Here is a 16,784-nt window from a genome sequence, read left to right as displayed (position 1 = left end):
TGTAATAAGTGTAAACAAACGGGACATATCACTTCTAAATGTCCCAACGAAGAGTCAGAGGCTAACTTTGTATCAACCTCTAACTCCTCTAAGCACTTGTTTTAAATCTCAATGTAACAACACCTATATTCCTAACCTTATACGCCTAATGTTATAAAGGCAACCTATGTCCAATACCACCTATGTCCAATACCACCTATTCCAATTCTTTCATAGTTGGTATTGATAGAGGGTATTAAAAGATTAAGGTCATGTGAAAGGGTAGGAGAAGGGTGTGTGTGTGAATGGACTTATGGTCCACTAGCTCACCTATTTAAAGGTGAAGCTAGAAGGCATTATAGAGAGTGCAAAAGGCCAAGTTGTATTCAAAAGCAACTTAATAAACAAGATGTGTTCTTGTATTTTGTGGGTCTCTCTCCTCCACTCATCTTGATCTAGCATAAGCACCTTGTTCTCTCAACACATCAAACCCAACAACATCTTTTTCAGTAGCATACCAGCTACTCATCTCATTAAATACATCTCTGCTTACCCTCAATTCATGTGTAGCATTTATAACATCTATATCCCTTTTTCTCGAGGGAATACCCAATAAATACATTTTTATGCCTTTGGATCTAGCTTGGTACGTAACTCATCTGACACATGCACATATGCAATACATCCCAAAACTTTCAAGTGAGACAAATTAGGTTTCCTACTAGTAAACCTCTCCTCTGGCGTTACATCATGTATAGTTGTAATAGAAGTCCTGTTCATGATATAAACTGCTGTAGACACAGCCTCAGCCCAATAGCTATGCGGCATATTCTTGTCTGCCACATTAATGCTCATGCTATCTCTTAAATGTGCCTTTTTTTGTCGCCTCAGCAACTCCATTTTGCTGCGGAGTGTATCTACATGTAAATTGTCTCTGAATTCCATTCTTTCGCAAAAATTCAGAGAACTCATTGGAGAAGTATTCTCCCCCTCCATCTGACCTTAGGCACTTCACATGCTTTCATGTTTGTTTTTTAGCCCATAACTCTGAAATTTTGAAAATGAGTGAACACTTCACTCTTCTTCTTCATGAAATACACCCACACTTTCCTGTGGTCACATCAATGAATGTTATGTAGTACTTGCAACCACCCATAGACACAGTCTTCTTAGGACTCCATACATCTGAATGCACAACATCTAGCACATTCCTACTCACATTTCTGTCATGTGGAAACACACGTTTTGTTTGCTAATCAAATTGACATGCTTCACGAACTTCCTGCATACCTTCAACTTTAAACTTAGGTAGCCCTGTCACAATTTCTTTAGTCTGCATAGACTTCATTCTTTGCACATTTACATGCCCAATTCTCTTATGCCAAATGTCTGTATCTGCAACAACTCCTGAACCATTTGCAAACATTGCAGCGCTCACTTCAAGCATACTTACATTAATCAATGTAAACATTCTGCTCACTCTGTCACCTTTTTTTACAACCAACCTGCACTTATCTTTAAAGTCTTCTACATAACAACCATCAGGGTTAAATCGAACCTTGCAAACCCTGCTCAATCATCTGGCCAACAAAAACCAGATTCTTTGTAATGTTCAAAACATGAAGTATATCTCCAAGGTACTTCACTTTACCATCCTGCATAGACAATGGCACATCTCCAACATGGGCAATCGGATGAGCAGTGTCATCCCCTGTTTCAACAAAACTTGGTCTTTCAAGACTCTTCATTTCCTTGAACCACTCACTATGACTTGTCATGTGGTTTGAAGCACCTGAATCAACATACCATATGTCATCCTTACATGCTGCTACATCATTTCCAGACACAACATTAACCACACATGTTGCATAACAAAAAACCTCTCATTATCCTCCTTATTTCTACTAGAGGATGCATAGTTGTTTTGTTGCACTTTTCCATTTTGCATGTCACTCTGCTTCTTATAGCAATTTGCCTCCACATGCCTAGGCTTACCACAATAAAAACAGCCTCGTGTATCATTATGCTGCATTTGCCAATTACCATGATCTCTTTGGCTCCCCTTGCGTCTAAATTGGCCTCTTCCACCTGTATGTTGTTGTTCTGAGTCGTGGGATTGTTGCAACTGTTGACCATAATTCTGATTACATGTTCGACCACCACCGCCTTGGCCATGTCCACAACCTCTACCTCTTCTTCTACCTGAACTTGTGTAGAAGGCTTGCTGCTTTGAACTATTTTTGTTTTGTAAACACTTTTGATCTTCACCCACCAAGTTCTTCTCTTAAATGATTAGCATTGACACTAAATCTGTGAAGCTGGGAATGTTTTTGTTTGTTACGAGTCTAAATAGACATCTTGAATGCCTTGTATTGTGGCCCGAGACCACGTAGACACACTTCCACCTTATCATCATCATCCATAGAAACACCAATTGATACAAAGGATTCCACAATGCCCTTGATCTTCAAAGATCACAGACATATTCTTCTTCTCCACAGTATGAAACTCATTCTTCAACTGAATCTTTTGTGCCTTGGTGTTGGTTTCATACAGCTTCACTAAGGTGTCCCATGCCTCCTTAGTGACTTGGCATCATGTATATGCCCAATCATAGTGTCCTGTATGCTGATAGAAAAGCCAATATATGAATTTCCTTGCTCCTTGATTCCAATCCTTGAACTCTTTTATATTTGCAGCAATTGGATTAATCTCCAGTATCTTCGGTGCCTCCTCATGTTCACCTTCAATCAATGTAGTCCCAGTAACATTTTCCCATTAGTAAATTTGTCAATCTAAACCTCTAAGCATGGAAGTTTTTCTTGTCAAGCTTCTCTGCAACAATTTGGTTTATTCTTTCATTCGACATCTTTTCTACAACACAAATTTATCAACAACAGCACTCTTGCTTGACCTGCACAAATTGTTGTATTCTCTGCACATTGATACTATGCTGCAACCAAACTGTCACAACCAGTGACCTTACTTTGCATACATACACCCAATGGTAACTTTGAGAGCAGCACACATAGTGTCTGTAGAACCAATCACCCTTCCTACAGTTCTAAAAACAGAGTTTTGCAGAGAATTAAAACTTACCTGTCGGCAATGCTTGTGAATGCCTGCAAACAAAAAATGGAGGTCTAGACACGCCTGAAACTTTTTTTTAGCCCTAAAATTTCAGTCCAACAAATAACATAGTTGCTCTATAGCTCTTCTCCTGCAAAGAAAGCTCCTCAATCAGAGTTCATTTGTCGGTGCCTCTCCCGAAGAGCTCCCAACAAGGGTGTAGTAGCCAACACAAAGGGGGAAGAGTAGATGAAGCTCTTACCGCTTCATGTGCTTCTCTTTCTTGGTACTCAGCCCTTAGCATGAACCAGGGTTTGATACCATGAAAGGATGCAGGGGAGAAGAGAGCTTCAGCTCTTGCAAGCACACACACACACTCACACAAACCCTAGAGGAGAACACACAAGTTGAGAGGCTTAAAATTCTTCTTCTTCTTCACACAACAAAAGAGGTCTACTAAGAAGATAAAGTGACTAGCATACATAATAGAGTATATACAAGCGGTCCATAATGTGAAACTAGTCAGTGTATTCCAACTGTTGTTGAATCTCTGGCGAAGATATGTCGATGCCAGATACAAAACCCACCAGTGATGTAAGATCCCCATCCCCACCGTGCAACATATTCTGGATGCTAGCAGTGGAAGTAGCACATCTTGCGCAGGGCAGGGTCCTACACTCGGGGCCTGGCCCACCATGGATATCCGGACAAGTGACTAATTCCTCGGTTCTTCCAAAATCGAACTTAGAAAAACTTCCCTTGCCCGGAAAGCACAGGCGATTCCTCCAGGATAAAAATTTTACTCTAACGTAGTCAAGGTCATTACTGACCAAACTTATCCAATCGAACCTAAAGTCACTTGGTCGGAAGAAACTTGCACTTGGATCATAGAGATCAACGCTTTTTTCCCCGTCAAGAGACACAGCCATTGATTCTTATCCATAGAATAATTACTATCCGGGATTTACTTCATCTAACGTAATGTAATAGAAATTGAGTCTCAATTTACGGATCCATCAGTCCAGCCTAGTCCCATGGGTTAGCCAACCACCCAACCACTGTAGTGATGGGATCCAATTTAGAATTAGGTTTTGTCCCGTCGGGTACCAGGGAAAAGAGTTCCCAGGCTCCCTAGCCGGAAGTTCATGCAAACATAAAACTGGTCACACCACTTACACACCCAATATGAAATTGCCTTTTTCTCAGCAATTAGCTAACTTTAAAACAATCCTTTAATGAAACCATTATGTCACTGATCACAATCCTCAACTGGTTGAATCCATATTTCCAATCATTCATTCATTGGTGTACTTAAGGCAACCAGAACGCTCACCACCTATTCACTCAGGGGCCTTTTTGATAGTTCCTATCTCATAGTAACCGGCAATATATTCACATAACAAAATGGAATCTCCGTGGAAGATCAGCAAGATCAACCAACAAATCCATATAAAAGAGCCATGGACTCATCCGTTGAGGACCAGCAAGGTCAATCAACCAGATCCATGCCCGGTTTCAGAAAACAACTCTTACTCCTTATTCCAATATCTTCCACGACGCATGTGTGGGTATCTTCGGCGACCCAGAGCCCGAGCACCGTATGGTCAGCACCCTCTAGGATCCTTCGCAGGTCACCTAGCGCTTCACTCATAGGCCGCTTCCTTGGTAGGTAGCCTGCCTTAATGGATGGAAGTTTTCTCGCCCTCAATGGTACTAAGATACCTCTATTGACACTAAGATTGATGTCTCACAACAATAAGCTAATAAAGATAAATCAAAGAAGTATTACCGATGCAACGAGATTGGATATATCACATCAAATTATCCACAAAAGTCAAAGTTTATTTCACTTGGACTAAACATGATCAATAATGAAGAAGAAAAAACAAGAATTATTTTGACTCCTAAGGTAAGATACTCACCTCTTTTTTTTGCAAGATGTCATATGTTTTGGGATTGTAGGTATATTATACCATTTGGCCATGGAGGAATGAAGTGTGTGGGGGGGGGGGGGATTTAGATACAATTGATTTTGGGATTGTAGGTATGTTATACCATTTGGCCATGGAGGAATGAAGTGTGTGTGGGGGGGATCTAGATATAATTTCTTTTGGGCATATGGGTACACAAGTGAGAGGTATTTATCAAGCTCACAAGTTCCCTGTTTACAAACAAGGTGCATTTTCACTCTTTCACTCTATACCATTTGGCCATGGAGGAATGAAGTGTGTGTGGGGGGGATTTAGATACAATTTCTTTTGGGCATATGGGTACACAAAGTGAGAGGTATTTGTCAAGCTCACAAGTTCCCTCTTTACAAACAAGGTGTATTTTCACTCTTTCACTCTCTATCCCTCTCGTATGCATAGGAAAGGGAATTTTCTCTCTCTATCCCTCGTAATTATCTCTCTTCTAGATGATAGATTCTCTCTCTCTCTCTCTCTCTCTCTCTCTCTCTCTCTCTCTCTCTCTCTCTCTCTCTCTCTCTCTCTCTTGTGCTTAATCTAACATTGCCCTACATTTCAATGATGTCTCATATAAGCAAGGAAGAACACAGAATACTAAAATTCTAGAATTGTGTGTGTATGAGTGTTTTTTGTGCGTGGGAAGGAAGAACATAGATGACTACAATTGCAAAATCATGTGCATGTGTGTGGGGGGGTGTGTATGTAGATAAAGTCTTACAAAGATGACAAAATTCATAACTCAAGAATGAATGAGAACTAGAATCCCTCATTTTCTAGGATTCCAAAGTGCATACCTTGGTGGAGACTCTAGCTCACCATTCATGGAGGGTCAGGGATGATTCACGTGCGAGGATGAAGAGCTTATATTACACGATGGTGGACGTTGATGGGAGTGTTCTCATGGATTCTCATGGCAACCGTTTGACAAACCGCATGAAAAATTATCTCAACCAAACTTTCAAATACATATTTATCGAGTGGGCCAAGCAAAAGACTAGGCAGAAGCAGTACATAATAATTGTACTAAAATCCCATAGGCTAGAGACTTGATGAAAGTACCAAAGGGAAAATGAAACTTTGCAAAGGAGTAAACCATGATGGCCCTATCCTAGCCATTCCTTAAAAAAGGAATAGAAAATTGCAGACAAGCAATTTAGAGAGATTCCACAAGGCCATGTACCACACGATGAGTAAACCACGATGGCCCTATCCTAGCCATTCCTTAAAGGAGTGGAGAATTGGAAAGAAGTGATTTAGAGAGAGCCCACAAGGCCATGCACAATAACAAAGGATAACAGTGTAATGCAAATTGGTTTTGATGATGGGATGCTCACACACTACAGTTTGGGTGGGAAAGCTATCTTTCATGCAAAATTTGTAAGTATTGTCATTTTTTTATAATTCATCTTATGTATAGAATTTCTTAACATGATTAAGCATAATAATTGTTAAAGATGATTAATTTGTTTTTCTACAAAGCACAAGACAATCACTCCTAACAAAAAAATATTATTATCACTTTTTTAATTCATCATTTCATCTTAAGCATATAACTTCTTAAGTTGAATATTTTGTTTTTGTAGAAAGTGCAAGTTGAAAGAAAATTAGTTATAATTAGGTCCTCACACTACGGTTTGGGTGAGAATGTGCTAAAATGAATATATTTTTTCTTCAATCTTGGATCAGAAAAAAGGCACATTTTGCATTTTCTTCTCATTTGTTATGACAAACAAAGAACTTGAAAATGCTTTCATTTTTTGAACTCTCAGCCACTTTCACAACATATATCTAATATGATTCATAAAAAAATTATTCAATGTGTAGTATTATAATATTTAGATAATTTTTACTAGCATTATATTTAGTTAATACAAATATTAATGTAATGTGAAGAGTTGTAGAATATTCATCTCTTGTGTTATAGCTCATAGTTAGCACCCCTATGTCTCGTAGTGGAGGTGGTGGGTTTGAATCTATCCAAGTGTCATTAAGTACCAACTCTTGGGGGGGGGGATTGGACAAGAGCGGGTTGTATCCAAAATATAATGATTTTTCCAACTTGAATTTTTCTTTCCTTTTAAGATTAGTTTCTCTTAATTTTTATATCCATCCCTTTAGATCACCCATATAGTTTTTATAAATTTTGTGTAAGGTCGTAAATCAAACGGTTAAGGTCACCTATGTAGTTTTTATCAATTTTGAGTAAGCTCCTAACTCAAAAGGTTAAGGTCCCACTTTGAAAGGTTTTAAGTGTGATATAAATGCAATCTCTCCCTATTTGTAATGTGTGTGGGTGTATAGAGAGACTCTATGCGGGGCGATATATATATATATATATATATATATATATATATATATATATATATATGCGTGTGTGTATGTATGTGTACATATATATATATATATATACATATATACATACATAAACACACACACACACACACACACATATATATCTTTCTCTCTCTATCTATATATAAATATATATGCAGAGAGAGAGAGAGAGAGAGAGAGAGAGAGAGAGAGAGAGAGAGATAAATATATATGTGTGTGTGTGTGTGTGTGTGTGTATACACATACATAGATCCCTATATATATATATACATATATATGTTTGTGTGTGTGTGTGTGTCACTCTTTCTCTCTCTACACACACACATACATGGTGAAAGATACATTAAAATATGTAAATCTTCAAGGTTGAAATTGGAGGAGATGGAAATTAAATCTCAAACCTCTTGTATATTATGTTCTTTTATATTGATCAAGTCCTCAAGGACTATAGACCATATCTTGATACAAATCCTTCGTATATTATTGTGTTCTCATTGATATTGATTAACTCCTATGATGGAGTGTTCAAGGACCATATCTTGCGACAAATATTTAAAGGTGTGAAAATACATTAAAAATGATACAAAGTCAACAAAATCAACCCACCTTGGTGAGTTAATTAGCATGTCTTGCCTCCATAGAAATCAATTGTCTCTTCTTCTAAGAACATGACCAATTGTCTTCTCATTTTAGTAACCTTGAAATCAGAGACAAATAGAAAAAAGGATTTAAATTCACATTAATCATTAAAAGAGAATTGAATTAGAGATAAGTAAGATATAAAGAGTTTTAACATCATTGAACTTCCTTGTATAAGGAGACTATCTACTTGGATTTAGTTTGCATTTACTGCGAAAATCCATGTGAAAATGTTGGAAAGTGTGTGAGCTTTGCAATTTGATGTGAGTTGAGGGAAAGGTTTTTTTCCCCAAACTTGTTGGAGAGTGTCGGTGCTTGTAATTTGATGTGAGTCGATGGAATTTAGGTTTTTTGTCCAACACTTGGATAAAAACACTAACAAAATGTAGTATATGTTATGTTATGATCTTGAAGATGCATAAATTATAGGATAAATTTTGGGTTGTAATTTACCAGTTCTTATCCATGCTTTCAAAGAAGTTGAAATCCTTTCCTTACTTTTTAATTTCTTAAAGAGTTATAATTTCCAAAGAGACCAACTCAATTGGGAGATTTTACACATTTTTTTTATGTAGTCATTTGTTGTTATACACCACCACTCAGGTACCACCATTAGGGTTTAGACATGATTATAATGCTTTGGTATAAATAGTTTCTAGAACCTTAGAAAAAAGTTTTATAATCTTATCATATGATAAACTTACTATCTGACCTTATCATTTCATTAAGTTAGTGGGTCATAAAAATAATATACACTTTGCAAAAGGAACCGATCAACAACAAGGTCACACCATGACTTGTCACTATCAAACACAATTATTATTTTCTTTCACATGATTTCCAATCATAGTAATGATACATGTACCTTCTATGCCTTTACACATTGTCAAGATTAAAAAAGTCTTCAATATTAAAGTCTTGACCACATACATTCTCCTAGATGTATATTATCTTGCCTTTACATATTAAAGATTCAAAAGGTCAAGTCCTATCCACCCACATTATCCTTTGTCTTCTTAAACGTTTTTAACGCCCCACTTAACTTTATAAATTATAGAATGCTAGGAAAAAATGCATGTCATAGATACTGCAAAACTTTGAATCATGCTAGTTATGAAAACAAGGCGCAGAAAGTTGTGTCACTATAAAGTTGATACTAGGGTTGATGTAATACTAAAAGACCTTTTATTTGTAGATAAATCTACATGGAGTCAAATATATAAACTTATATGTTTGCATGTCTATCTAAAATATATATGCCATAAGTGCATCATAACAATATACATTATGTGGCAAAGACTATAAGACATATATTTCTTCATGAAAAACTACCTCTTGGTAAGTGTGTATATTCATAATTTACAATTAACTGATTCATGCACACAGGTTCATTTTTTCCCCACTTTGAGTGAAATGCACATTAGTGCTTGTACACGTGCGCGCGCACACACATGAAGGATTATACATGTATACACACTCACACACACATGAATTATTATACATGTTCGTTTGTGTGCACATACACTTTTGTACACAACATGTGCATGTGCATGCATACACATATAGACACACACATGTATGCTTGCACACATGCACACATTCAGAAACATGCATGTATACACGTGCGTGCACACAAACACACACATATCTCATGCACGACATGCATGCACACACATGTATACCTACACGTGCACACATACACACACCCATGCCCATGCACTTTTGTGCACACACATATGCACATCAAAATTTTTATAAATATAGATGATTATCTTTGAATATATTTTAGAAAATGACAAACACATTCTTCAATATTTATTCATATAACATGATGGGATCTTTTGGTTCCTCTTTACATGCTGAGAGCATACAACATTTTTAAATATCTTGACTTGGTATCAAAATAAATCTTAAAATTTATAGAATAATGTAAAGATTAGCTTATGTAAAGATATTTACAACAAAGGACGAGCTCAAAGATGCAATGTTGATGACAATGATGGCCCTATCTCTGCACACCAAATGCTAAAATTGATGATAGTGATGTTGTAATAACTGATGATAATGAGCATAAAAATGTTACTAACAAGAATGCTGAAATTGATGACAAAATGAGCATAAAAATGTTACTAACAAGAATGCTGAAATTGATGACAAAATGAGCATAAAAATATTACTAACAGGAATGCTGAAATTGATGATAATGATGTTGATGCTACCACCCAACTCTATTGATGATGAGGACAAGCTCAAAGATGCAATGTCAATGACAATTATGCCCCTATCTCCACACATCGAATGCTTCTACAATGAAAAAAAAAACTAAATTTAAACAAAGATAGTTCGAACTGACACTCACTCAGGATGTTTACAGAGATATTCTAGCATCCAAACATGCCCGAAACACCTCAAAACATGTAGAAATTATGTTAATGTAGTTAACAAAACACTATAGGATATACCTTATCCAGCTAAGAGGATAGCTAAATATAAGATAAAAAAGAGCATCTCAAGGAGAAGATAATAAGGGGGTATTTGCCAAGAGAACATACTTTGATACCAAACTTTGCAGTAGAGACAAAGGTAGCAATACACACAAAGATACAACAAGTAGATATGGAGAGAAGTGACAACACTCAAAGTAGATTGATGAGAATGAGTGAAGTACAAGTGAAGTGACATGACATAATAAAGTCACTTACACATACTCATAAAAGTGTATACATATGCCTTGGGGGAAAAACCTCCTAAAAAAGGGAAAAGTTACTCGGCCCTTTAGTAGAGTATATCCCTATGTACCATATAAATGGCTACACTCCACGTGAAGTGGCCTACTATTTGTAGTGGGATAAAATGAGAAAGTTAAATATTTTGAATTAGTAGTTTTAATGGTCATTTATCTAGAGGATTTGTGTTCTCATCCCTTCTCTCAATGCATTAATCCCATTATCTTAGAAACCTTTTCCTATACAAGTGCTCCTAGACTAGATGGTACTTATGGCTTCATACAAAAAATGAAAAGCTTTGGACTTACTCCTTTTTTTGTTCTTTTTTAATGTTTATATTGATTGTCTTGAAGGATTTGACATCATGATTGAATCATCTTCAATTTCTTTATCTGATTCATCTTCATCACTTGAGTCCTCTACTTTATCAAACATCTCATTCATCTTCATCACTTAATTCCTCTACTTATCAAACCTACTTTCCATGACCTCTTTAAGACCAGTTCACAAAGAGATTAAATGAGGGATTTCACAAGAAAATAAAGTATAAAAGTTAAAAGAAAGAAAAAGAAAGTTATTACAAATATAAAAGTATTTTAAACTACAATGAAATATTGAGTGTGAATTTTAAAGTACCTGTTTCATTTCCTTGAGTACATAGTAAAACAAATCTTGAGGGATTTGAGGAGTGACATCCATAATGCTAAAATAACTTCCATTCACATGATCTTTAAGGTCCTTTTTGTTGAAATAGATGTACAAGTGATAAAGGGTGAGAGAAAGAGTTCATGTAGGTGTGAACACACCCCATATGAGTGGTAAAGGGATCTAGGGTTGGCACCCTAGCCCTTGGTGGATCCTATATAGAGGGCAGGAGGCCTCACTTTTTTAAACACAACAAAACACAACCAAGACATGAAGGTGAAGGTTAAGCCAACTTTGGAGTGGATGAAATAGAAGGTAATATAGAAGCTTTCTATACATGTGTTCTTGCTCTCTCTCTCTCTCATATATGTTGCTCTATCTTGCCATCAACTATTGCTTCCGTTGTGCATACTCCCCATAATTTTGACATGTTATCAGAGCCTTGCAAAGGCTAAGTTCCCCTTCAATCCACTTTTCTTTCTCTCTCACTATCATAAGCCATTCATATCCTTCTTAATATAAGCCATTCATATCCTCATTAAGAAGAAGGACGATGGTGGAAGAAGGTGAGAAGCAAAAAGGGGTCAAGAAGGAAGACAACAAAAGAGCTTCATAAAGAGGATCTCGATTCTGCCATCATCAACAAGTTCTTGAAGCTTGGAAGAAGAATATCGTCATCAACAACAACGCAAGAAAAAAAAAAAGAAACGCAAGAAATTTGATAAATTTTTTGGTTTTTCCATCAAAAAGTTCCATCGAGTTTTTCCGTCCGAGTTTCCATCGAAAAGCACCGTTTGCATTTTCTATCGACGATGTGTGAAGAAGAGGTCGAGTTGGTGTGCTTTGATGTTGTGCTCTTAGCCCCATATCAAAGGAGGCAAAAAGGGCAACAACTCTGGCCACCGACGTCGTCAATAGCACGACAAGCAGCAACAAGTGTCATTCGACAACGGACGTCCAACACGACAGCAGCAGCAACCAATAAATAATCTTTTCTAGCAGGTCCGTCAACGAGCTTTTTTTTTATAGAAGCGTCATCGCCTCCCTATGAGCCGTCTGTCGTCACTGACGTCCATTTGCAACGTCGTCACTGTCCATCAACTGGACACCTGTACCAGTCTACCGTCTTGCATGGCAAGGCGACAACACCAAAGGATGGCTTCTGCAATCTAAGAGCAGCTCTGTGTTTTTTCAGACACAAAAAAAAAACGCCACTCAAAGGTTTTTTAAAAAACCTTTGAGTCTCTTTATTATCATTTTTTTAATACCCTTCTTATTATAAAGGTTCTTTAAAAACCTTTTTCTAAGGTTTTGTCTTAAACCTTTCTATCAAAGGTTTTCAACCCTTGCTCATCCAAAGGATGTCCCTCATCCTTACTCATCCAAGGGCATGATAACTTTTTCATGAAAACAAATCCTCAAATTTTTTGATGAACTTGTGTGGATAGAAGTTTTTTACTATATTGTAATGGAGTTAGACATTGCCTTTGTGTTGATAAACAAGTGGTAAGACCTCTGCTAAATCAATGTTCACATTGGTGCAAGTATTTTTGCATCATGATGAAGTGGAAGGTGGAAGCAAGAAGCATATTAAGAAGCACATGCATAAGCTATTAAAACATGGGTGATAGCCATGTGTTAGTCTATGTGGTAGTTGGACTAAGGAAGCTAGCATGATTGGAAGGAGACATGTATGCATGAAGTGAATCTACCACGAGAAAGGATTGGAGAAGCATGAAGATGTAACCAATGAAGCCAATGTGATGAAGAATAGTACATCCAAATCCCACTTGAAGATTTTCTTTTGCAAGAAGATGGTTTCATCAAAGCGGCCGAGCAACAAGGGTGGTGCACGAAGCCACCATGGAAGAGATGGTACCAAAGATGTTACTAAGAATGAGGGGAATTTTGTAAGTTCCTCACATCATGAGAAACTCTTCTAGTTGAAGAGTGAAGCATTTTTGCAAGAATTAGGAGTGAACCACATTTCTCTATAACTCATCACTTTTGTAAAAGCCTAATTTATAAAGGCTACCTACCTTGTCATCTATCCTATGGTTGAGAGGGGGTCATTTTGTTCTTATATGTCCAATGCTCACTTTGCTCCATGTTGGCATTGTCCCATGGTGGCATTGAGAGGGGGTGTTGAAATATATGATGTACAAGTGATAAATGGTGAGAGAAATAGGTCATGTAGGTGTGAACACACCCCAAATAAAGTGGGCATGTGGGTGGAAAAGGGATCTAGGGTTAGCCCAAACTTAGCCCTTGGTGGACCCTATACAAAAGGCAGGAGGCCTCACTTTTGTAACACAACAAAACACAACCAACACATGAAGGTGAAGGTTAAGCCAAATTTGGAGTGGCTACAATAAAAGGTAATATAGAAGCTTTGTATACATCATGCATGATCGGACATAAACCTATTAACAATATGCTAGGCACCGTAGATAAAGGAAAAATTAATGCACATCCATATTTGGTGTTCTATCAATCCATATGAATAAGATTTGGGACCAAATTAGCTTTAGGATATACGTCCATATGCCTAGATCAATCTGCATCTACTACTTAAACAGTTGGTATTAATCATAAAAGAGTTACAAGATCATCATGCACAAAAAAACCAGAAATCTATCATAAATGATACTGAATCCATATTATGAGCCGTGCTTATCCCTAGTTAAAGTTTTTGAAAAAAACCAGAATGCTTAATAAGACCAACATAGCACCATGACCTGATACTCATAGGAAAAGATATGCACAGCCTTGTAACCTCAATTAAATTCAAATATTTATACTTGATTCTGGCATGAAGACTAAGAAACTTTTTCAAAAAGTAACTTAGACTCGACTGTGGCATACAAACTGAGAAACCATTTCCAAAAAACTAGCATGTATATTATCTGAAATCGAATGTTCATCACATGTAGGATTCCCCAAAGGTCATCATCCAATCATGCAATACAAGTCAGAAATTTCCAACACATAGTCTGAGGCGTAAGTAATATGGACATAGCACAATACGGGTTTCCATACAGTCATTAACGCGTAAACCTATACTAAGCACATAGATTCCATCGATAGTTTTCAAGGGATTCAATAATCATAAACTAGGATATGCAAGGTAAATCCACAAGAGTTACCTAAGAGGAGGAACTCTCGGCTGAATGCTAGCACAAGAGACATGGCAAACAACCACAAGACACGGGCTAAGTGCGTGTATAAGCACTCACCTTGCTCCATTTATAAAGGTAGAGCTGAAGGAAGCTTCCAAATCTCCATCATAGCTCCTCGCGCAAGTGCATTTGCAGAACCATAACCCACCTTCATCGGCTTATGTGTCGGGTCATAAACCATAGCCGGCTAAAGCTGGCTCATCAGAAATGAAAGCCATGTCACGCGGCCAGAGTCTACTCAGTAGAAATGAGAGCCATGTGAGGCAAGTTAACCTCTCATGCATGAGATTAGGTATAGTTTATTATTAGAAAGGTGCCATATGTGAATGGTCCCTAGTTACAAGGTAGTTATGAGAGTCAACCTTCCAAGGATTAACACCACTAATAAGGGATGCACCCAAATTAAAATGTTCATGTGAGAGTTTTTGTGTATGTTTGTGTGTGTGTGTGTGTGTGTGGGTGTGTGTGTGTGTGTGTCGGGGAGAGAGATAGAGATGAGAAGTATCCATTTTTTAGTAAGTTTATAAAAGATGAGAAGCATGTGTGTGTATGTGTGTGTGTGCCCACCCCTACCCAAGCACCATACTCATAATGGTTTGAGGCAATAGGCCCCATGAGTATGGTCCTACTGCCTCAAGAGATTGTCAGTGAGTTTGTAAAACTCATCACTAGATAATCGCCTTCTACCTGCCATCATGTAGGCAAGTTTTTTACAAATGATGGATACATTATTGGGTGCTTTATCCATCCCTATCACCACGAATTTATCAAGTAACGTTTTTATCGAGTGTAAAAATTCAGGATTAATCCAAGTGTCCTCTTTTGGTGACAGCTATTTCTTGGGGATCCATTTAATTTTTTCCATAAATAAGTGAGGCACAACATTTGCAATTGCATTAAGTTGACCAATTGGAGTTTACTAGCAATGTTTGCCAAATAATCTAGTATGGTACTGAGCCTCTTCATCCTTTATGCATGCCAAGACATGCTGGCAGTTTTTGATGGGGTATGCTCCATCGGAATCTCGACACCCCTTAGAAGTGGTAGGATCTAAAATCAAAAGACATGCTGGGAGTTTTTGATGGGGTATGCTCCATCGGAATCTCGACACCCCTTACAAGTGGTAGGATCAAAAGAAAGTTATTAGAGTTTAAGATGAGTATGAGATAAGTATGAGATAAGGACTACCTTCAAGCAGCATGCAAATAAAAATTGCTGTGAACTCTGATCTCGCCCCAAAAGTAAAGCCACCTACTTAAAACCTATCATCTCATTGAACATAATGATAGTGAGGAGAGATAGACTTCTAAGGTCGAGAATATCAAGCTAGAGGTTCCATATATCTCCCATTTTTAAAGAGATATGTACTGTAGTTACAGTGCAACACCAGTTAGAAAAACTCCAAGAACCTTATCCAACTTGACCAGTAAAAACGTTAAACATGATTGAATAACAATAGATTTGTGTACAATAATCATGTTACAAGTACGTGGAGCTAGTGATTCCATTAAGTGAAAAAGATTTTTTTTTTGTAGAGCATAAACCACAAAAATATTTTGAGAGAATAGATCCTATTACCTGCATCCATCCAAACAGACCAACAAAGAGTTAGCTTGTGTGTCTTGCAGGTGTCGAAGAACCTATCATGTATTATAGATGTCATCCAAAATAGCCTATGGTTTATGTAGTGATGGGATCATTCCCCTTGACATGTCTAGAATATAGTATCATCCCAAAGTAAAGGGATAATTCAAAAATTGAAAGATAATTGGATACTTAGTGATCTCTATAAAGAGATTCAATATTGTTTCCTATTATATGAAAAAACAACTAGCTTCTCAATAATCCAAAAAGAACTAGTATATATCTCCAATCATATCAACAGAACAAATAAAATTTATCTATTACAGCCTATCAAGGTATAAGCACTTGGGTATCTCTAAAATTTATCTATTACAGCCTATCAAGGTATAAGCACTTGGGTATCTCTAAAGGTAATCCCTAGAAAGATCAAAACAATCCACATATGGTAATGTTAAGCTTATCTTAGGATATCTTTTTGCATGAATTCAGAAAGCCACCTATATGTAAAAAATCATCATTGTCACTACATATTAGAGTATTATGAAATATGTTCTAATGGCGGCTTCCGGCGGGCGATCTTGCTTGACAAGAGAAGCTATATACATTCTCATGTGCACATGACCTCCCATTATCTAACAACTAGGGTTGAGTTCTCAAATTGT

This window comes from Cibotium barometz, chromosome 51 (genome assembly GCF_041138505.1).
Source record: "Cibotium barometz isolate CiBa-2024 chromosome 51, ASM4113850v1, whole genome shotgun sequence".
NCBI lineage: Eukaryota > Viridiplantae > Streptophyta > Polypodiopsida > Cyatheales > Cibotiaceae > Cibotium > Cibotium barometz.
The sequence above is the reverse complement of the archived record's forward strand: the minus strand, read 5'-3'. Positions refer to the sequence as shown.